We start from the raw sequence: 23,344 nt of genomic DNA, 5'->3' as shown, positions 1-23,344 counted from the left end.
TGCAGGGACCAGAGGCGCCGGATCCTTCCTGCCCTTGGCACCGAGAAAAGGGAAACACAGCCCTTCCCCGTTCCCAGTAGCCCAGGGCAGGAGATCTGCGTTCAAGGTGCTAAGGAAAAATGTCCCGGCCGGCAGCAAAGGTTAAGGGGATTGGGAGGGGGTGGCGCGCGCCTCCAGCCTGCCCCTAAAGGCAGTCCGGGGGACAGCAGGCTGGAGGCGCGCCGGCGTGATTCTGACCGCGGGAGCCGGGAGGAGGAGCCGGAGGTGGCTGCGGGGGGCTCCGGCCCAGTCGAAGGAAGGGCAAGAAGCGGTTCGGGCCGGGGGTGGCGCCGGGAGGTGGCCTTGGCCCCCGGGGCTGGAGAAAGGGCTTAGGCGTAGCGGGTGAGGGCGGCCGAGCCCCTTGGGGGGTGGCAGCTGTGTGTGTGGGGATGGTGTGTGTGTGTAGGGAGGGTGGGTGTCCTGGGCCTCTAGAAGCTATAGCGAAGGCTTCCTGCTTGTCTCGCAGACATTCCCCTTTTCTGACATTAAAGCTACGAGTCATCAAGCTGACCCCCTCTCATCCCTTGGCCTGAAGAAGAGGGTGTCTCAGGGCCCAGGGATAAGCGGGAATGGACCGGAGGGAGCCACAAGTCTGCACCCAGGCGGGGAGGAGGCGGGCAGGAGCGGCTCCGCAGGCGCAGGCGAGTGGGTGGGAAGGAGGGAGGGAGAGAGGGGAGAGGGAGGAAGGAGGTGAGGCCGGGAAGATGCCTCTGCCGGGGGCGGGGCGGGGCCGGGGATCCGGGAGAGGGACTGCAGCGGTGCTTGGTGGGGGCGGGGGCTGCAATGTCACTCATGTGGGAGTCAGGTGTGTAAGTCCCAGGCTCGGGCCGCCGCTTGCCTACATCTTCCCGGTACTACCCAGGGCTCAGGGGTGGAGGCGGACGGCAGGGGACTGCAGAACCGTCCCCAGAGCGGGACGCGAACCGGCAGACTTGGAAGAAGGTAAACAAGGGCCACGCCCCCTGCCGTCGCCCCGCGGGCGCGCACCCGCCGCTCCGGCCGCCGCCGGTACATTTCCACTCCCAGCGCTTCTCCCCCGCTGGACTCCCGCGCAGCCCTGGAGGGGGGGCTGCCCCCGACCCCCAGCCCGCGCCCCCCTCGCTGGGGCTGCGCACCCTCCATACTCACCTGGAAAGGGTATCCCCCGCCCCTCCAAAAAACTGTGCTTAATTTGTGCAGAGCCTCCGCGTCCGGGAGCTGAGCATGCTGCCCCCGCGTGCAGAGCCCGCGTGCACCCAGCCCGGAGAGGGGGCGACAGGGCGGAGGCGGTGGCCCCCGGAAGGTGTCTGGGACCGGACCGGCTGCACGTGAGCCCAGCGCAGGGTCATGTGCACCGGCTCAGCCCGGTTCGGCGCCCGGACGTGCTGCGTATCAACAAAATAAACTCGGGGAGACAGGAGGGCAGATAGCCCCGGGTCCTCCGAACCCACGTCCCTGGCCGCGCGACCTCCTCTCCGCACAGGTCTCCCGCCGCAGCCCCTCCGCCCTGCCAGAGCCCGCGGGGCAAGTTGCAGCCCCGGCGCGCCCCCGCCCGCCCGCGCCCCCTCCCCGGCCCGGGGGCGCTTTGCCGCAGTCATTAATAAAGAAGGTCGCCAAGCTCACCCTTCCAAAAGTTGTTGTTGCATGCGCCCCTCTCAGCCTCCCCGCAATGTACTCTTTAAAACACGACTGACCAACATGCGCAATCTCTCTCCCCTGTGCTGTGCATCGGCACCCCCCCCCCCCCGCGCGCTGGCTTCCTAGAACAAGCAGCCAGCAGGAGAGAGAGGGAGCGAGCGAGCAAGAGAGAGAGAGAGAGAGAGAGCGCGAGGGAGCGAGGAGCGCTGGAGATCTGTTGCAAAAACACAAAATAACGCCGTGGAGATGCGCAGGGCCAGTCGCCGGGGGCTGGATCTTACCTTGCTCCGCGGTGCCCTTCCGAGGGCCGCTACCCCCGGCTACGCGCCGCGGCTGGGGCCGGCGTGGGAAGGATGCTCCTGAAACCCGGAGCTCCTGGGGCCGGCGCGGGCGGGCGGGGGGCGCGCATCCATCCGGGGTCGTGGCGAGGGAGGCGGCCGGGCCCGTGGGGTCCCCGGCACCGCACCCGGCCGGGGACTGTCAGCCCGCCAGACCTAAGCCCTTGCCGCTAGGAGTGGGTGCAAAGTAACTCCATGGACGCTTCTAACCCCCCCCCCCCCAAATAGCCTCCAACTGCGATGGCCGCGGTCGGCACCATTCACCAACCCCCCTGTGTATGTTTCTGTTTCTTTTTAAACCAAGACTTCCTTGTGATCTCTTTAGAAAAAAAAAAAATGTGTTGGGGTGGGGGTGGGGTGGGGGCGGGCGGGAGGAGCGAGGGAGGGGGAGTAGCCACTTTTTTCTTATTCACTCGGATTTCCACTCCTGACACCCCCCGCCTCGCCCCTCCACCCCCCCGCCCAGTTGTTTGGCTTCAGCTGCGGGTTCAGGTAGCGTTGCAGGCCTCCGGGGGGAGGGTACCCTGCCGGACCGCCCTCTTGCCTGCACCTCGGGCCTGGACTCCCCACGGGCTCTGGGGCGCCCCCAGCCCGCCCTGTCCCCAGGGCCGGGCCCAAGCGGCGGCTGCGCCCGTGCAAGTCCCATCAGGTCTGCTCACACTTCACACACTCACACACATACCCCGCCCCTCCACTCTCTCACTCACACTTTCTGCTCACACCCCGCCCCCTTCGCGCCCCAGACCCGGGCGGCGCCCCCCGCAACCTTAAAAAAAAAAAAAAAAAGCAAGCTTATACTTAAAAAAATCTTTTGGCGCCATATTAATGACGTACTTAAAATTTGCCATTTCTCCCTGCGTCAAAAAGACGTTTCTTTGCAAATAACAGCCTGAAGGCGACACTCGCGGAGGGAACGAGGTTTGCACTGAGCACCCCGCCTCCCGGGGTTCCAGCGCTGGAAGACCCTCGCTCTAGGCCCTGATCCTGAATCGCTGGTTTTAAAATGCGAAACGAATAAATCGCGTGGCGTTTCGCAGCGCCAGAAGTGAGCAGAAAGTGCTGGCAGGAGCGGAGGGGAGGGGCGCGCGCGAGTCTGGGGGAGGGGGCGCGGCTCTCCTCCCCCACCCACAGCAGATGGAAACTAACATGCCGGGCGGGGGAAACTTGAAATTGCGGGCGACCTCAAGAAGGAGGGGCGGTCCGTAGAGAGGGTCCCTCTCGGGTTCGTCGCCCCCTCCCCCCGCCCGAGTGCCTCCTGGCGCCCAGCTCTGCCCCGCATTTCCGGGGGGTAGGGAACGCAGTGATGGGTGGGTGGGTGGCTGCACGTCCTGGGCCCGGTAGGAGTTTGCCCCGGGGTGGCCACCTCCCCCTTGCTCGTCCTTCCCAGTCCCCCTAAAGGGTTAAAAACCAAGGGGCAACTTCCAAGGATTGGCACTTGGCGAGGAAGCGGGGCGCCCCTCTCCCCACCCTTCGCCTCCTCGCCCCTCCTCCTCCGGCTCCACTTCCCGACTTGACCTTGTGGTGCACAAACAGTGCGCTGGGATCCTCGCAGTTTCTGGAAGAAGAGCTTGCGCTCGCCAGGCAGGCGGGCTGTCGGGCGGCTCTCGGGCGGTGGCGGGGCCTTGGGTCCGTTCCCGGAGCCGCGGGCCACACCCACCCAACCCGCTGCGCCCGCCGTGCGCACCTTCTCTCGAGGAAGGAGCAGGGCTGGCCTTCTGGATGGGGAGAAGTGGGGGGCAAGCTGCAGCCTTCTCAGATGCTCCCAGCTAGGGAGGGGGTGGTCTGGTCTCAGGCGGGGTTTGGGGGGGGAGACCTGGGAGCCTGGCCCAATATCCTGAAAGCATCATTGCCAACTTTTTCTTCCCCCTCCTTTTTGGCTGCCCCTCAAAGATGATCCAATAATTTCTTCACCTCACCTTTGGCTTTGAAGGCACGTGGGTGAGCTGTGAACTGGGACAGAAACCACCTTCCCTCTCCAAGACTGAAGTTTGTTTATTCTTTCTTTCCCCTCCACCCCTTCTGTGGAAAGATAAATATTCAATTTACATAAGATGACATTTATGTGACAATTAAGAAGATTCCCCGGTGGAATGTTGTGAACACATTTCCTTATAGGAGAAATAAATCTAATAATAAACAAACTCATAATAACAGCACAAATCCTCTGACAGGGCGGATTGTCTACACAACAGAGGGAGATGATGGATGCTGAAATAAGCACTTTTGCAACAGGAAAGAAATATGAGCTCAAAGAGAGTCACTGTAACATTTCCTTGGCCTTCATTCACAAAGTCTGGGGAGGCTTGTCTGGCAAGACTGAGGGTCTAGGTATCTCCCAATTAGACCTGTTCTAGCATTTAGTGGTCAGTGGGTAGGATTTTCCCAACCTCAAGCTCAGTGCCTAGAAACAGATGTTGCAGGTTGTGAGTATGTAACAAAATGGTTAAATACCTGGGCTCTAATCCTGGCTCTGCAGTTCAGAGGCTGCTTCATGTAGGCAAGTGAATTCATCTCTGGGTCTCTTTTTCCTCCTTCGTAGAATGGGGTAGTTGGAGGCTTCCTGAGGCCCTGTGTGTGTGTATGTGTGTGTGTGTGTGTGTGTGTGTGTGTGTATACACACACACACACACATATACACACTATATGTGTACAGCAGGGCCTGGCTCAGAGTACGCAGTGCACATTAGCACTTTTTCCTGGTGCCTACTTTTTGGAAGGGTGTGAATACACTCCCTGAAAGCTCTTAGCACTGAGAAACTGAGGGACATACACAAGATCTCCCAGTGTGGGCAAAAGGGAAGGCCAGGAGAAAAAACTGTAAATGATTGTGGCCTCCATGGTCAAGATCCAGATGGTAGCCACACATATGAGGTGAGAGTGGAGGTACCAATTTACAGTGGCCCAGTTCAAGGGGACTGCTCTTGTTGGGTCTAGCTGCAGAGGGTTTACATGCAGGAGAGGACTGGACAGGCTCCTCCTCTTAGCCATCAGGATCCCATGGCAAGCAGTTATAAAATGACCTAGAGGAGGAAGAGGGAGTGGATGACCATCTATAGGGCACCTGCTCTGTGCTGTGGACTGTTAGTCATCCCATTTCATCCTCACAAAAACCATGCTACCTATTCAGAAAGGTTTAGCAACTTACCGACAGTCACACAGCTAGCGAGTGGTGACAGAACTGGCACCTAGTCCAGCAGACCCCAGGACCTATGTGTTTTCCGTTTTACCACACTGCCAGAAATAAAAAGTATTAGTATTGTTGGTTTGATCAGGGATGGGAGCCTGATCGCTATATTGGCAAGAAAGAATTTTATGAGCAGCACTTTGTTTCTGAGGTGCTCCCCTGAGTTTGGGTACGATCCAGATCACCTAAAGAGTCCTTGGAAGACACTTCTTGTTTAGGATTGGGCGCTCCATCAGAATCCTTGACTTCCCACAGCCCTCTGCTACTGTTTAAGGTTAACCTTGGAAATGTAAATAGAATGATAGCATTAAAGCTAATTATAACTCCTTAATCCTTCTTAAAAATTTCACAAATCATTCATTAACTTTTTACAGAAAAAAAAAAAGAGAGAAGAAACATGGTGTCCTTGGAGATGTAATCATTCATCTTTTTCAACAAATATTTATTGAGTGGCTTCTGTATTCCAGGCATCGTTCTGGGTGCTAGGAACACAGCACAAACATGACAGACAAAAATGCGTATTCTCATGCAACTCACTTTCCAGTTAAAGGAAATACACGATTTTTTAAAAAGTTAAAAAAATATTATATTTGAAGGTGAGTAAGTGCTGTGGAGAAAATTTAAGTAGAAAGGGGGATAGGGAATGTGAGGATGCAATTTAAATAGAGTCCTCAGGGAAGAGCTGGCTGAGAAGGTGGCTTTTGAGTAAAAGGAGGTGAAGGAATGAACTGTGAGAGTTTATGGAGGAAGAGCATTCTAAGCTAGGGATTCTTAACCTGGAGTCATAGACACCTCCCTCCAGAGGTCTGAGTATAGAATTCAGGGGGTCTCAACCTTAGACAGGAAACAAAAACTATATTTTAATTTTCACTAGTTAAAATTTGGCGTGTTCTTTGATTATGAATGCAGACAGCAAATCACAGTGATATTAGCAGCACCCGTGACATTGTTGCCAGTAGAAATCACAGATATTTTCATATCACATTATAGTTGTTGCAAATATCTTAAATTATCATGACACTCATCACTACTTCAAACTTAGGCTGCTAGCTCTTGTAATTTAATGAATTAATAAGAAAGACATACATTACTATATTACACATTTTAAAAATATTTTGAGAGTTGTATTTCAGTATAGTTGGTCTTCTTTATAATTTATGAAGCTTATTTTATGGATTTAAAGATATTATACTCAGGAGTCCACAGGCATCACAGGCTGCCAAAGGGGTCCATAGCATGAAATAAAGGTTAAGAACCCCTGTCTACACAGAGACCAGTGAGTGCAAAAACCTTGAGGCAGGAATGTACTTAATATGTACACGTACAAGGAAGAGATTATATAGGGCATTGTTAAGAATTTGGCTTTTGCTAGGGACAATATGGAGGGTTTTGAGCAGAAGAATGACATGTTCGGACACTGGGTTTTGCAGGTCACTCTGCTGCCAGATGAAGGACAAACTGAAGGGGAAAGGCTGAAGCAGGAAGATCAGTTAGGAGGTCATAACAATAAAACAGGTGGGAGATGATGTTAACTTGGACTAGAGTAGTAGCAGCAGAAGTGGCCAAGTTCTGTATATATTTTGAAGATAGCTCTGACGGGATTTGTTGATGGGGTGTGAGAAAACAAGAAGTCAAAGATGACAATAAGAGTTTTTGCCTTGAACCAATGCAAAGAGGGAGCTGCCATTAACCTAGATGGGGGAAACTGTGGAAGGAGTAGGTTTGGGGGAAGAATAAGGAGCTCAGCATTAGACATGTTAAGCTTGAGATGCATATTAGGTATCTAGATGCAGCCATCCTGTAGGCAGCTAGAAATGGCAGCCTTAGCCCAGGGACGAGGTCTGGGGAAGATACCATTTGAGAGTCTTCAGCAGGTGGATGGTATTTAAAGCTATAGGGCTGTCTGAGATCACCAAGGAAGTGGGTGTAGAAAGAGAAGAGGTCCAAGGATGGCAACCTTGGGCGCTGCAAGGTTAAGAGGTCTGGAAGATGAAGAAGAATCAGCAAGATGGTGTTAAAAAAGAAGTATCCAGGTGTTTCTCCAAAGAAGAGATACAAATGACCAATAAGCACAAGAAAAGATGCTCAACATCACTAATCATTAAGGAAATGCTACACTGAGGTACTGCCTTACACCCACTAGGATGGCTACTATTAATAAAAAAAAAAAAAAAAAAAACAGAAAATAACAAGTGTTGGCAAGGATGTGGAGAAATTAGAATGATTGTACACTGTGGATGGGAATGTAAAATAGTACAACCACTGTAGAAAACAGTGTGGCCGTTCCTCAAAAAATTAAAAATAGAATTACTATACGATCCAGCAATTCCATTTCTGGTATGCACGCAAAAGAATTGAAAGCAGGGTCTTGAACAAGTATTTGTACTCTCGTGTTCACAGAGCGTTATTCACAATAGCTAAAATGTGGAAAAAACCCAGTGTCCACTGATGGATGAATGGATAAGCAAAATGTGGTATATATACAGAATGGAATATTTTTCAAATTTAAAAAGGAAGGAGGGGGCTTCCCTGGTGGCGCAATGGTTGGGAGTCCGCCTGCCGATGCAGGGGACGTGGGTTCGTGCCCCGTTCCGGGGGGATCCCGCATACCGCTGGGCCCGTGGGCCATGGCCGCTGGGCCTGCGCGTCCGGAGCCTGTGCTCCGCGACGGGAGAGGCCGCAGCAGTGGGAGGCCCACGTACCACAAAAAAAAAAAAAAAAAAAAAAAGTTTAAAAAGGAAGGGGGCTTCCCCGGTGGTTCAGTGGTTGGGAATCTGCCTGCCAATGCAGGGGACACGGGGTCGAGCCCTGGTCCGGGAAGATCCCACATGCTGTGGAGCAACTAGGCCTGTGCGCCACAACTGCTGAGCCTGCGCTCTGGAGCCTGCGATCCACAACTACTGAAGCCTGCGCGCCTAGAGCCCGTGCTCCGCAACAGGAGAAGCCACCGCAGTGAGAAACCCGCGCACCGCAATGAAGAGTAGGCCCCTCTCGCCGCAACTAGAGAGAGCGCGCACGCAGCAACGAGGACCCAACGCAGCCAAAAACAAATAAAATTTTAAAAAATAGTAAAATAAGTAAAATAAAAAGGAAGGAAATTCTGCAGTAGGCTACAACGTGGGTGGACCTTGAGGTCCTTATGCTGAGTGAAATAAGCCAGTCGCAAAAAGACAAATGCTGTATGATTCCACTTGTACGAGATATCTAGAGTAGTGAAATTCATAGAGACAGAAAGTAGAATGGTGGTTGCCAGGGGCTGGGGAAAGGGGAAAATGGGGAGTTATTGTTTAATGGATACAGAGTTTCAATTTTACAAGATGAAAGAGCCCTGGAGATGGATGGTGGTGATGGTTGCACAATAATGTGAATGTGCTTCATATCACTGAACTGTACACTTAGAAAAGGTTAAGATAGTAAAATCTATGTTATGTGTATTTTCCCACACTAAAAAAAAATTGAAAAAAAAAGTGAAAAAAGGAGCGACAGCATTCAGAGAGATAGAAGGAATATCCTGGAGCCAAGTGAAGAGAGTTTCAGGAGGGAGGAAAGCCCTATGTCCAAAGCTACAAAGGCGTCAGGTAAGATAAGGACTGACAATTGATCATTAGGTTCAGCCACGTGGAGGCCACTGGTGCTCTTGACAAGAGCCGTGTCCACAGAGTGGCATGAGCACAAGTTTGAATCAGTGAAGACAGTGGAAATATTTATAGTTGTTATAGCTTATTCCAAGATACCACCTGAAAATGAGAGGTAATCTATATATACATGATTGTAGAAATGGATAATTATATATGTGTAGAAATGCCATTGAAACGACTTTTGTTGAGGACGTTCCAGTTGCCAGGCATGGCAATGGATGCTACAGATACTGAGAGAAATAAAACACATTCACTGCCTTCCAAGATTTCCTAAGAGTTCCCAATCTAGCAAACTTTGTGGACACATGAAATACACACAAAGTGATATATGTGGCTAAATACACACAGTCAGCCTGGGCATCAGTTTTTCCAGTATAACAGACAATATGGTTAAAACTGGACTCCAGATTCAGGCAGGTGTGGGTTTGGTCCTGTCTCCACCATTCACCAGCTCTGTGACTTTGCACAAATCAGTTTCCTTAATTTCCTCCTCTGTAAATTAAGGATGCAATAATTTCCAAACGTTAGTGTGCCTGGGATGCTTGTTAAAAATGTAGATTTGGGGTCCTCATCCCTAAAGGGTCTCAATGGGCAGGTCTGGGCAGGACCTGAGGATGTGTATTTTTAACAAGCACCTAGTCATGCTTGATGCTGTTGGCCTTGAACCACACTTTTTAAAACACTTAGAACTTACCCACATGGTACCAAGAATTGGCCTGGCATTTCACTAATTGCTCATTTGATAACAGCCATTCTTCCTGGGGTTCTTATTGGAGTCAAAAAAAATCTTTCTAATAACCTGCAATTTATGTCCAGAAGCAGCGGTCCAGCATACTGTAAGCACGCTAAATTGAGAAAATAGCATGATAATTATTCAACCTTTGTTTATCAAATATTTATTGAGTGCCTACTATGTTCTAGACAGTATTCATGGACTGGAAAGACAGAAAATATCTGACTCAATAATTTGTCTGAGTCATTAAGGTAGGCAGAAGCCCAGATGTAGTTAGCCATGCTCTCTAGCAGCCAACCTCTGTGCCAGGTGAGAAGTCCTATGTTCACTCACTAGCTGCTTAAGGCAGCGCTTGTCCAATCATAACCTGTACATAAATCACCTGGGATCTTGTTCAAATGCAGATTCTGATTCTTTAGGTCTGGGGTGGGGCCTGCGATTCTGCATCTCTAACAAGTTCCCAAATAATGCTGATGCTGCTGGTCCATGGATCACGCTTGAAGCAGCACAGGTTTAGAGGGTTAGGAAAAGCGGATCACAACACTTAACCTGACATTAGAGTCCCTGGAGAATTCCTGGGAATCCTGAAGAGAAAAAGTGAAATCTGGGAAGATTGCATAGATATAAGTGAGGTTCACTCACACTTTCTTCTGTCTCCTCTGTTTCTGGAATCCAGTCCTTACCCTCCCACATCTAGTCAGTGGCATTAGGTGGCCTCCCCTAAGGGAGGGTGAACATTCATTTTGTTGGCCATTCAGTACATATTTCCTGGCTGCCTATTCTGTGTCAAGCCCTGTGCAAAGCACATAGTTTGGCATCCAAGAGAGGACAAATTCAGCAGCTTCTGCCTCCTAGGCTCTAAACAGGGGCTGCAGTTGGGGTTTGGAACAGAAAGAAAAGCTGCCCAGGGCTGTGCCTGTGGCTGAAGACACTGACCTGGCAAGATCCAGCCTTGGCTTTTTCTGTGGTGCTACAAATGCATGCTGGGGAGAGGAACCCCTCTGGAGCCTTTGCCAGCTGGTTTAGAGATGGTATTGACCAGCCCCAGGAGATGTCTAGATGATGTGCCAGCCAGGCCACCTGTCCGTTCTCAGACTCTCAGCCCCAGCCCAGTGGCCACAGATGGCAGAAGGCAAAGAAGATCCCTGGGGCCTCCAAACACCTCCCCAGAAACTGGCAGCAGGCAGTAACTCCAGCCAAGTCAGGGGCCAGCTTGACCAGAGTCAAAGTGTGAGACACCCCACTCGGAGCTGAGGGGTCTGGCCCAATCCAAAACCCGCCAAGAACCAAAGGCACTGGCTCCAAATCAAGTTGAACAGTGTAAGAAAAACCCTTTCTACTTTTCCCAGGGTTTCTCATAAAACAAAGCACCCCCCTCCAACGTGGCAGCCTTACAGAGACCCTTCCCATGCATTTACTGATGAGTTCATAGCCATACTGGAGGTAACTTGATTTTATTAGCAATAGCAAGCATTTTACAAGCACCTATACAAACAAGGCTCTGTCTTAGGGCAGAGAGTTCCAGGTCAAGACCCTGTCTTCTAGGGATCTAGGCCCATTTAGGAAGACAAGTCCTTAAGCATAGATGGGATGGTCAAGGTAAAACAAACTGTCTTGGAGCCTGTGAGGTGTAATGGTCAAGAGAGTTTCTTTAAAAGAGCCTGGAGATGGACCTAAATATAGATGGCAATTCAGATGATGAGAGGATGGAGGATGTTCCAGAGAGACGGGTAGTGTCTGCTTGGTCTATAGCAGTGCAGTACGGTATACACCATGATGCTCATAGTTGGCCCCAAGATTCTTCCTGAAAAGGGAACCACCCTTTGTACAGGAAAATATACTAGTATGCTTCTTGAGGGTGAAAGGTGAGACCCTATGGTTGTCCCATGTTGGAAGGAGGAGATGAGAATGTACAGTCTACTTCCAGGAATCTCCCCCAGAGAGATCCTCTGATGTGGGCACAAGAGGAGCTGTTTAAGAGCATCATTACAGTATTGTTTATAACAGTGAAAACTTGAAATAGCTTGAATATTTGTCACTAGAGAACTCACTACATAAACCAAGAGCAAAAAGAAGTCATCAAACTAAGAAGCATTGTGTGTCTGATATAGGAAGAGCCCTAATAAAAGTGTTAAGTGAAAAGAAAGTTTCAGGGTAATATGTACAGTATGATCCCAATTACTTTAAAAACTACCTACAAAAGTTTACATTTTAATCTGAACACAGACACACAGATATATGTAATTTCATAGAAAAAAAATGAAGTGTCTGGGGCTTCCCTGGTGGCGCAGTGGTTGAGGGTCCGCCTGCCGATGCAGGGCACACGGGTTCGTGCCCCAGTCTGGGAAGATCCCACATGCCACGGGGCGGCTGGGCCCGTGATCTATGGCCGCTGAGCCTGCGCGTTGGGAGCCTGTGCTCCACAACAAGAGAGGCCACAGCAGTGAGAGGCCCGTGTACCGCAAAAAAAAAAAAAAAAAAAAAAATGAAGTGTCTGGTGATGACCAGTTGCCTCTGTTGGAGCATAAGGAGTGAGGTTGGGAAGGGGTAAGGGGCTGGGGTAGGGCTGTGGACATGGAGAGGAGGAGGTGACCCTGTGGTTGTTGGGGAGTCTCAAGAAGCCCTTTGCACTTGGGCAGTGCTGGTTGCCCCACAGGTGCTTAGAATTCTCCAAGAACAGAAGCATCAGTGGGGTGGAGGGATGTGCTCCCCAAGCCTAACAGTGGTTAGACTGTGGTCCTGGAAGGCAGGGACAAGAAGCCTGCTCTCTGGTCTAACTCCAGTGCTGACTCCTGGGTGGCCTGGAGCCTGTTTGGACTTCTCCAGCTGGCCAGGTCTGAGATTCTAAGTCTATTCCAGATGCTTTCCATGGAGGTTGAGCTCCAGGAAGGGCATGGTAAAGCCCTACTTGGCCTTTGGCCTGCTGAGACTTGGGCATGAGTCAGACTGCGACTGGGAACTAGTGTGGGAAGAGAGAAGTTTCTGAGCAGCATGGCCTCTGGGAGGAGCTCCCTCCTCTGACAGGTAGAGCACATTTTCTTCTCAACACATCTGGCGTGAGGATACCTGGTCCAGCTTGTCTCCTTAGGGAACAAATGTAGGGATAATTCATTACCTGGTGGTACCTAAACAGTTAGTGAAATCCACTGAGTGAGGGCTCTGGCTTGGGTGAGAGAAGTAGATCGTGCCTGAGGCCAGGGCTTGGGCTCTGGGCCTGCGGGATGTTGGTGTGATCTGTGCACAGGTGCACACCTGTTCTGCATACAATTCCTATGGTTGGTCTGGGCTGGCTTCAGGCTACAGGGATGTGTTACATGAAGTCCCTGACCTGAGGATACCACAGATGTAGGAGGGGCATACATCGGGTTTGCATAGGGTCAAATATGGAGATAGGATTAAGGCTCAATGTGGAGCCAGAAGCAGCAAGGCCAGCTGGCTCTGAGATGCCTCACCACAGTCAAGGCTCCATTAATGGTGTCCTGACCTTGACCAGCCTCCCATTGCCAGGAAGTACTCCAGGGTGCAAGATGGCTACCTTAGAGCCTCCTGCAGGCACTAATGAGCAAGCTATTCCTCCTTTAGGACTATGGACAAAGTGACTTGTGAGCCTGGGGTGACCTTGGGCACTATAACTGCTGGACATCTAGGACCTACAGCTCTGGCAGGTGGCGAGCTCCTTCCAAATGTGCTGGATCTCCTGCCAGGGCCCTGGGGAGAGGCTTGGACAGGAATTGGCGCTGGATGCCTGTGCAACAGAGATGCTTGGAAACAAGGGTATTCTTGTTGAGCTGCTCTCCAGCTAGGCTAGCTCCAGGCAGCTTATCTACCTAACACAGGTCCTTTAGGAGAGTTCTACAGAAGAAGGAAACCCTGCATTACCCTGGCATCCAGCTAAGGCAGGAAAGGCAGTTTCCTAGGGTGCAGGGGGAACTGTGTTTAGCAATGGGGACTCCCCTGGAGAGCTTCTGCCATTGGGCATCTAGTTCCTTATCTTCCTGATCCCCAACTGCTTTCAGAGTTCAAGGAGAAGCAAGCAGTTCTTAAGTGCCCTGTCCTCTAGCTAACCAGGAAGGGAGGGTAGGCCCAGGGAAGAGCAGGCACCATCCTTGCCCCAGAAGATCTCACAACCCCGGTAAGGAGGTGAGATACCTAGAGTGGAAACAAGATGAGGCAGGACATGACTCAGTGCAGAAGTGTCTGCTTTGGCCCTGTGTGTGCGTGGGGGGAAGGAAGGAGCCGTTATGTGGGGAGAGAGGGAAGGGAGAGGGTGCACATGTGCTTGTGTGTGCATGTGTGCATTTGTGTGTGCCCATGTGTATGTGTGTGTTGTGCCATTGTGTCTGCATGTACCCACACATGCTTGATGCCACATCTCTGGAGTTCCTATCTTTTGTGCTATTTGCCCAGACAACCTAAAAATAATTTCCACTTAACTTTAGGCTTTGTTATTTGATACATAACATGCTTGCCCAGCAGATACACTTTTCTACCCACACTTTATCTAAGATCAAGTTAAAATGAGTCTGCATTATTTATGCATACATGGGATGGCTAGTGAGCAAAAGTCAGACTAGAACACCTTGGATTTGTCTGGAAAGTTCATATAAAAATGGTCCCTATGGACTTCCCTGGTGGCCCAGTGGTTAAGAATCTGCCTGCCAATGCAGGGGACATAGGTTCGATCCCTGGTCCGGGAAGATCCCACATGCGGTGGAGTAACTAAGCCCATGTGCCACAACTACTGAGCCTGCGCTCTAGAGCCTGCGAGCCACAACTACTGAGCCCGCATGCCACAACTACTGGAGCCCGTGTGCCGCAACTACTGAGGCCCACGTGCCTAGAGCCTGTGCTCTGCAACAAGAGAAGCCACTGCAGTGAGAAGCCCGCGCACCACAACGAAGAGTAGCCACAGCTCACAGCAACTAGAGAAGAGCCGGCGCGCAGCAGCGAAGACCCTATCACAGCCTAAATAAATAAATAAATAAAAAATGTTAACAAAAGGTCCCTATGTGGATAACAAATTTGAACAGTGCACATGGATTGGCATTGATTGCATTGATGGTGATGATGATGATGATGATGGTAAAGCGAACCAAATATAGCTACTGGGGGGGGTGTCATCAGCCCTTTATCTCACCAATACACAACATAAAATTGGGCACATAGCAAGCACCCAGAGAATATTCATTGAATTTATTTGCAGACGTTGAGAATGTCCACGTATGTGACACATGTGCAAATATGGAGCTAGATGATTGATAATTCATCATGGACAGAGGACAAGTAAACGGTAGATTGACTTTATTTATTTATTATTTATTTATTTATATGTTGGCTGCATTGGGTCTTCATTGCTGCGCACGGGCTTTCTCTAGTTGCGGCAGGCAGGAGCTACCCTTCATTGCAGTGCGCAGGCTTCTCATTGTGGTGGCTTGTCTTTGTTGCAGAACACAGGCTCTAGGCTCATGGGCTTCAGTAGTTGAGGCATGTGGGCTCAGTAGTTGTGGCACGCGGGCTCTAGAGTGCAGGCTCAGTAGTTGTGGCACATGGGCTTAGTTGCTCCACCGCATGTGGGATCTTCCCGGACCAGGGCTCGAACCCGTGTCCCCTGCATTGGCGGGCAGATTCTTAACCACTGGGCCACCAGGGAAGTCCCTAGATTGACTTGAAAAGTCAGTTTATTAGATTGATGGCTGAGGGGTGATGCAATTATTAGATTGAAAGATTAAAGCCATGGAGGAATGACAGATTGGTAAATAAATTGCTGATACCTGATAAGGGGTAGGAAGAGAGATAAATTGTGACCAGGTGACAGGTCAATAGGTCCATGGCCAGGTCCAAATAGGTAGGTAGAAAGGAAAACAGAAATGAAGTGAAAGAGTGAAAGAGACAGACGCGAGGATGAGAGAGATACTGTTAGGCAGAATAATGCCCCCTAAAGATGTCTATGCTGTGCTCCCCAGAACCTGGAATATGTTACTTATATAGCAATAGGGACTTTGCCGATATGATTAAATTAAGGACCTGAGATGGAGGGATTATCCTGGATTATCCAGATGGGCCCAATCTAATCATATGTCCTCCCACTGACCTCTCTTTCACCAAACTTCAGCCTCCCCTGACTTCTGTTCAGTTCCTCATCATGTCAAGCTCATTCCTACCCCAGGGCCTTTGAACACACTGTTTCCTCTGCCTGCTCCTTTTTGTCACTCAGATCTCAGTTCAAATGAGAGTTGCTTCCCTACTTCCAGATATTTTTCCCGAAGCCTTGAGAACACTCCGTTCCTGGGACTGGGCTGGGGCAACGGGATGTCCAAGCTCCTAGCCTGCTCTGGCTGGCATTATCCCCAGCCCTGGGTCCCGCCCAAGGCTGCGGGATGGAGCAGTGTGCATGAGTCATCAAGCCACAGACACAGTCCCCTTGTTGGAGGGACCTGAGCAATGATGGTGCGGCAAACTCCTTGAAAGAGAAAGCTAGGAATTTCCCCAAGTTCTTCAGACTCACGTGGGACCAGGAGGGAACTGGAGAGTGGAGGAGCTGAGAGCGGTCTGCGTGGACCATGCCGTAACCTCTCTGGGCAGCTCTGTGCCCACCTGAGCTGGGCTAGGCTGTGAAGGAGCAGATGGCATGTGCCAGTCTTGATGACCCCTCCATTTACCTCACACTGATGGAGCACCCACTGTGTACCAGGCCCCTGCCCTGAAGAAGCTAACAGTCTAGTCTGGGAGGCAGGCTGGCCAGCAAACCTTACAGATCTACTGGACAAGGTCTCAGCATCGGGTGACACAGAGAAGTCACATTAGACTCTGCCACGTGGAGCAGGTGGTGGCACTTGAAGCCAGTAAGCAGGCTAGCTAGAAGGGCACAGACAGGATGGAAGGGTAATCCAGGCAGCAGAACCAGCCTGGGGCATTCACTTCCTGGGGCTGCCATAACCAAGTACCGAAAACTGAGTGGCTTAAAACAATGGAAATTGGTTCTCTCACAGTTCTGGAGGCTAGAAGTTCGAAATCAAGGTGTTGGCAAGGCCAAAGCCTCTAAAGGAGGATTCTTCCTTCTCTCTGTTCCTTGGCTTGTGGCAGCATAACTTCAGTCTCTGCCTTCATTGTCACCAGGCTGTCTTCCTTCTGTGTCTAAGCGTCTCTGCGTCTTCACGTGGTGTTCTTCACATGTGTCTGTGTCTCAAGCATGTGCGTTGTATGGGATTAGGGCCCACCCTAATGACCTCATCTTAACTAAATCTGCACAGACCTTATTTCCAAATAAGGTCACATTCACAGGTGGGGTGGGGTGGGGGAGGGAGTTAGGACTTCAGTATGTCTTTTTTAATTTTTTATTTAATTTATTTAATTAATTAATTCATTTATTTATGGCTGCATTGGGTCTGTTGCTCTGTGTGGGCTTTCTCTAGTTGCGGCGAGTAACTCTCCGTCGTGGTGTGCAGGCTTCTCATTGCGGTGGCTTCTCATTGCAGAGCATGGGCTCTAGGTGCGTGGGCTTCAGTAGTTGTGGCACGTGGGCTCAGCTGTTACAGCTCGCGGGCTCTAGAGCGCAGGCTCAGTAGTTGTGGAGCACGGGCTTACTTGCTCCGTGGCATGTGGGATCTTCCCGGACCAGGGCTCGAAACCATGTCCCCTGAATTGGCAGGTGGATTCTTAACCACTGTACCACCAGGGAATTCTCCAGTATGTCTTTTTGTGGGGACACGATTCAACCCTAACAGTGGGCAAAGGCTTGGAAGGGCATGGAGCTCAGGGCCAGAGCTCTCAACTGCTTGCTGCCTCATCACCCACAACCTTTGTACACATTTCCCCCGGCTGTCTCACTGGTCCGGACACCTGCTGGGCACGCTCCCACCGCCAGACTCTTTGCTCCCACGGCCCCCTGTCTGAACAGCTTTTCTTTCTATATTGGCGCGCCCACGTCTTCAGGAAGTGCTCCCAGGCACTGACCTGGAAGTGCCAGCACCTTCCTCTGAAGTCTGAGACTTACGGTCTGAGTAAGGGCTCATTTAGTCTGTAACACAGTGCCCAGGTGAGGGCCTTGAGGCCAGCCCCTCCGCCGTTTCCAAGTTCCCTCCTCACCACCCCTCACTGTCCCCAAGACAGGGCACTCAGTACCTCCGGAGCAGAACCATCCCACACCAGCAGCCCTGATTGTGGCTGTCTCCCTTGATCTGGCCACATGGCATCTCCCCGGAGCTCCCTTGGAGTTTTGAGGTCCTCCCACTCTTGCCACTTGACCCCACCGGTGACCAGGGTTACAGGGGAGCCCCGGCTACTTGAGGCAAGAGGAGGGGTTTGCAAAGGGCTCTCTCTCTCTTCTTTTTTTTTTTTTTTACTTTTTGGCCTCACCGCGCGGCATGTGGGATCTTAGTTCCCAGACCAAGGATCGAACCCACGCCTCTTGCAGTAGAAGTGCAGAGCCCTAACCACTGGACCGCCAGGAAAGTCCCACAAAGGGCTCTTTGACCCAATCCCCATCTCCCTCACGCACCTGCCCCGGGTAAGAAGTTCCACCATGGGCAAGTCTGCCAGCGTTCACCCCTGATAAGGACAAATGCCTTGAAGGGGAGACTGTTTGCCAGGAGTGGCTGGGCAGGACTTGCCTCCGGAGCCTGGCAGCCTGGCGATATCTCACTCAAGTCCTACAGGAGACGTGCCACCGGAAGCAGAAGGAGCCGAAGAAGGACTATTCTGCAGAGCTTTGTCCAGACTGCAGGGTGAGGGAAAGCCCCGGCACGGACGCACTCAGGCCCCACGATGGGCACTAAGCTCAGCCTCTTCCTTCTCCCTAGCCCGCCCTCCTTTGCCCTGCACTTCCCTGGCTGAAGAACAGCCTCCTCCACACGCGGCCCCTGGGCTGTTAGCGGCCTTTGGACTGGGAAGCACTAGGGCCTCCCAGGCCCCACACCCAGGCTGACACTCACAGGAAGCAGGGAGAGGCCCAGAACTGTCCCTCCCAGGGCACGGTCCCACAGTGTCCTCAACCGGCCAGTCCTGTTCTGCTCTTTCTCCTGTGGGGAGGAGCTGGGGGCAGGGAAGAGGGCAGGGCCCAGACGGGGCCAGAAGCATTGTGCTGCCCCGGCCCTCAGTCCCGCATGTGCCCATGGAGCTCTTATTCTGTCTGGAGGCCATGGATGAGGCTGGGCTGCCTGGGCTGCTACTCCATTCGTGCCAGAGGGATCGGAGGGTAGGATGAGGGCTGTGCTCACCATAAGACCCCAAGGGTCCTAAAAAGGCTCTTTTGGAAGGGTGAGCCAGCCACATCTAATATGGAACGATTTCAGTTTTGCCATAATCAAGTCTAGCTCAGTGGGGCTGTCTAAAATAGCCAGGTGATAGAAGCCAAATGTCTGCAAGGAGAGTTTGGCTCCTGAGGCCTATGTGGCGGGGAGGCGGGTTGGGGGGGAGTGAAGGTCCAGTACAGGTCCAAGTGTCAGGAGAGTAGCCTCAGCCCCTGCACGCAGACTCCAGACCCCCTACCTCTACCCCAAGGCATCAGTCCAGGCCTGGCCCCTAGTAGGTCCTTAAGCTAATGAAGCTTCTAACATCCCTGCTCTTACCAATCCAGTCACTGCCCACATAGCAGACATCAATAAAACCGTTTTTAGATTAAGGGATTCGTGCAGAATTTCATGGTGCCCCAGAGAGGGTAAGGTATGCTCAGAGGTTTGGCTAAGCTTAGCTTGGAACCTACTTGCTAATCAGAGAAGGCATCTCTAGGCCTGGCCTGAGCCCATGTTGGGGGTCCAGTCAGTGGCTTGGATAGCTGGGTTGGTGTCTTTCCCCAGGACTGTCTACCAGCTGGGTTACTGAGGACACCTAATTTGGGGGCTGCCTCCACTCCAGGAAGTACATTCTGTCAGTGGCCCCTCTTGAGCTTGGTCCTCTGCTACACATGGTTAGACCCGCTGATCTCCCATTGTCCCCTTCCTTGCAGAGGAAAAGGGAAACCCAGCAGGGCATGGCATGGACCCTGTGGCCCACCGTCTGAGCCCTGAGTATGGTACCCACATGCAGGCAGGGAGGGGCATACAGAGTATCCAGGGGGTGCCTTTGGAGCAGGGCCGGCTGTCTTTGTTCTTTGCTTCTGCTCTGCAGCAAACCCTGCTGTGTGTCCAATTTCCTCACCAGGCCCATGGAGACCTTCTGGAGAACCTGTGGGGTGTCATTGGTCTCCTCCAGGGGCTTGATCTCCCAGCCCAGCAAACCCCAGACTTCTAAGTATTCTCTGGAGGTCCTTGTGCAGTATCAGGAAGGAAGAACACTTTCTCCCCCCACCCTCCCCTAGACTTCTCTGGGAAGCTCATCCCTCCCCACTGCCGTCTGTGGGCTTCCTGAGTACAGCCCACAGCCCCGAACCTCAAAGCTTCAGTCTAACAAGGTGGTTAATGCCTGCTCCACCACGTGGCAGCTGTTTGAACATGGGCAAGGTACTTGACCTCTTTGGACCTTATTTGCCTCACTTATAAAACAGAAATAATGACAGTCGTTATCTCAGAGGGTCTTGTGAGGATCAAATGCTATCATCCAGGGGCTGACACAGAGTGAGTGCTTAATGAAGAACAGGTGGTAGAGAGTATCACTGTTATTACCTGTGGGTATCCCTCTTTAATCTGCTACTCCTCCTTTGCCCCTCTCCTTCAGTCCCTTAAATCCAGTCTTGTCACCTTCCTAAAGCCTCTGCAGTCTGAACCAGGGTAGCTGGTCAGGTCCTGCTCCCAGGTGAATGGGAGACAAGGATGTGTATCTGAGTATCCTTCGTCCCTGGTCGTAAAGCTAGAATAAGTCCTCCAGAAAGCTAGGATGCTCTCCTAACTTACCATCCACACTCTTAATTTAAGGGGATTTCAAGAATCAGCATTTTTGTGGTAGAAGCCAAAGCCAAGAAACAGAGAGGGTGAGAGAATAACTGAAGGTCACACAGCAAGCTCAGGCCAAAGCTGGGTGAGTGCCCCAATGGACCTGCCATCCAGCTCTCCTCCCCCACCTGATGTAACAGCTTTCGTTTCTTCAGAAACCTCAGTGGAAGCCTCCTTCTAGAGCTTTCCTTTCAGAGAAAACAGCAAACAAAGTGTGGAGCCAGCCCCCTGGGCCTGGAGCCCTGAGCTCCCCAGGCCGACCCACAGGCTGACTGAGACGTTACCAGAGCTGATGATTCAACTTCCTGCCTTTTGAGAGCTCCCAGACCACAGAGGATTTCTCGCTTGGAGGAGGGGGCATCTCCCTGCTGAGGGCCAAGCAGAGTGGGACAAGGCCCCACCACAAACTGCAAGGAATAGGCAGTGCGTGGGGCAGGCTCTAAGGGGCCACTCTGGAATCCTGGCCAGCTGCTTCCTGAAGCCCATCTCTTTGGGTAATTGACTACTACCTAGGATGACCAACTGTCCTGGTTTTAGCACCCAGAATCCCACATCCTGGGAAACCCCTCAGTTCTGGGCAAACCAAAGGGTTGATCACTTTATTACCACCCATATTTCTATAGGGCATGACCGCCTCAGTGACTCTGGGAGTCTGGGCCCCAGGGTGGCACGTTCTAGAACAGGTAATTGGCAAACTATGGCCTGAGGGCCTCATCTGGCCCTCTGCCTATTTTGTATAGCCCATGAACTAAGAATTGTTTATATATATATATATATAAATATATATATATATATATATATATATTTTTTTTTTTTTTTTTTTTTTTTTTTTTTTGCGGTATGCGGGCCCCTCACTGTTGTGGCCTCTCCCGTTGCGGAGCACAGGCTCCGGACGCGCAGGGCTCAGCGGCCATGGCTCACGGGCCTAGCTGCTCCGCAGCATGTGGGATCTTCCCGGATTGGGGCACGAACCCGTGTCCCCTGCCTCGGCAGGCGGACTCTCAACCACCGTGCCACCAGGGAAGCCCTGTTTTTATATTTTTTAATGGTTGAAAACAAAATTAAAGAAGAACAATATTTCATGACAAGTAGAAGTTATATGAAATTCAAATTTCAGTGTTCATAAACAAAGGAACACAGCCAAGCCCATTAATTTACGTATTATTTCTGGCTACTTTCATATTACAAGGCAGAGTTGAGTAGCTGCAAGAGACTGTATAGATCTACAGACCACAAAGTCTAAAATATTTACTGTCTGACCCTGTACAAAAATAGTTTGCAGACCACTATTCTAGAGGCAGGCAAAAGGTATGGATGCCTGACCTGGGCTGGGTGTGAGTGTGTGTGAGTGGGCAGTGATGCTTTTGTGAAGAAACTTAGAACTGAAGGAGAGAGAGATTCAAGGCAATGTCTCAACCCATTTCTTAGGCTACAAATACTTGCCAGCCCAATTCCAAAAGTGATTCAGAAATGATGCCCCCATACCCACAGGCCCATAGATCCTACCCTCAGCCTGCTAACAATTCTGCAGAGCTTGGGCCTGTGGGGGGGCACTGGGGCTTGCAAGATACACGCAGTACCAAATCCTTAGCCCTAGAGGTAACAGAGTCCTTTTCAGGCATCAATGGGCCCAAATTGGAACATGGGGTCTGACAACTGGACAGAATATTTGAAGCTGGGACCATTCTGGGAAACCCATTTTTCTGACTGTGGGTAAGAACAGTGAGATTCCATGTAGGGTTAGGCATCCCAACATTGTCATACGGTGCCATAAATACAACAGGGGCTCCACGTGCCTGAACAGGTCTTGTCCACCTGTGTAACTGACTTAGCAGCTCAGGACTGCTAGGGGCTGGCAGGCTGTTCTCAGAGCCTGGTGAGGAAGGTCCCCATCCGGTCCCTTACTGAGCAGTTTCTAATTCATGGGACCTCCATTCCATGCTACTGTCAACACCTTCAAGCAGGGTTTCTCAGAGGTAGATTCTGTCCTCAAGTCACTCTCCCTGGTCCAGGTCTTCATTCCCTGGAATGACGGAGCTGACTGCATCTCTGAAAGAAGCCCCCCTCAGTATCTTGGGAAAGAAGGTGGCTCCCTTAAAGTTTGAGTAATGCTTTCCATGCTTTGAAGGCGGGTCGTTAAGAGCAAACGCCATAGTTAGCTTACTGCTCACTGCTCAAAGCAATGATGGTCAACCAGCACACATGGCTCCTTTGGGGTGGTGGTGGGGGTGCCTTGTGAGAGAAAGCCCTAGAGATGTCTTTGAGAAGACCTGGACAGGTGCGGCCAGGGGCCCTCAGTTTAATTATTACCCTGATGCCAAGAAGAATTCTATAATAGACCTAGGTTAGTTTCTTGAACTCTACATAGACCATGCATGTTCTTGGTTGGATATCCTACCAACCATTGCCTCAGCCATATGATCAGCTCGTTTCTAGCTATATATCCTCATACTGGCTTCTGGGATTTGGGGAGGTTGAGATTTGGGGAGGTTGGGGGATGGTACCAGAGTCCCCTCATTCATAGGTTGATGCTGTGTACCCTGGGCTGTTGGTTAGTTGTCCCTCTGTGTTCCTATCTGTAAAATGGAATGATTGGGGAGACTTGCCTTATCATGGGGCTCTGAAGAACTACCGTACCAGAGAGAACGCCCTCTGTTGACTTCATTGTGGCTATTCCTAAGGAGTTGGCTCAAGGCTGGTGCTTTAGCAGAGTGTGTGTGTAGGGGGGGAATCAATTAGGACTTTTTTAGCTTTAAGTAATATGAAACTCACCCAAACTTACTTAAGCAAAAGGGATCTATTTATTTGTTTGTTTGGTTGGTTTACATAATGGGAAAGTTCAGGGGCTTCAGGCACAGCTTGGTCCAGGGTCTCAAAAATGCCATTAGGACCAGGTTATTCTTTTTTTATTTTGAAGTATAGTTGATTTA

General features: G+C 51.2%; 1 protein-coding gene and 1 long non-coding RNA gene across 17 annotated transcripts in view; one reads left to right on the top strand and one right to left on the bottom strand.

Moving 5' to 3' along the window:
- The window catches only part of JADE2 (jade family PHD finger 2), a 139,984-nt gene that overhangs the window by 48,045 nt on the left and 68,595 nt on the right, over positions 1-23,344 (bottom strand). For 6 of the 16 annotated variants that reach the window (XM_079916038.1, XM_079916033.1, XM_079916040.1 and 3 more), the window contains 3 exons: positions 5,140-5,225; positions 4,446-4,562; positions 3,911-4,013 (listed from right to left, as the gene is read on the bottom strand). The gene's annotated coding sequence lies outside the window, so the exon portion shown is untranslated. The other 10 variants (XM_079916046.1, XM_079916034.1, XM_079916039.1 and 7 more) reach the window with 6 other exon arrangements.
- Positions 243-1,350, top strand: LOC307183488. The gene is made up of 4 exons (XR_013827487.1): positions 243-381; positions 506-680; positions 902-981; positions 1,219-1,350. It is a non-coding gene; the product is annotated as an uncharacterized lncRNA (long non-coding RNA).

The sequence above is a fragment of the Stenella coeruleoalba genome (assembly GCF_951394435.1).
Source record: "Stenella coeruleoalba genome assembly, chromosome: 3".
NCBI classification, from domain to species: domain Eukaryota; kingdom Metazoa; phylum Chordata; class Mammalia; order Artiodactyla; family Delphinidae; genus Stenella; species Stenella coeruleoalba.
The sequence above is the reverse complement of the archived record's forward strand: the minus strand, read 5'-3'. Positions and strand labels throughout refer to the sequence as shown.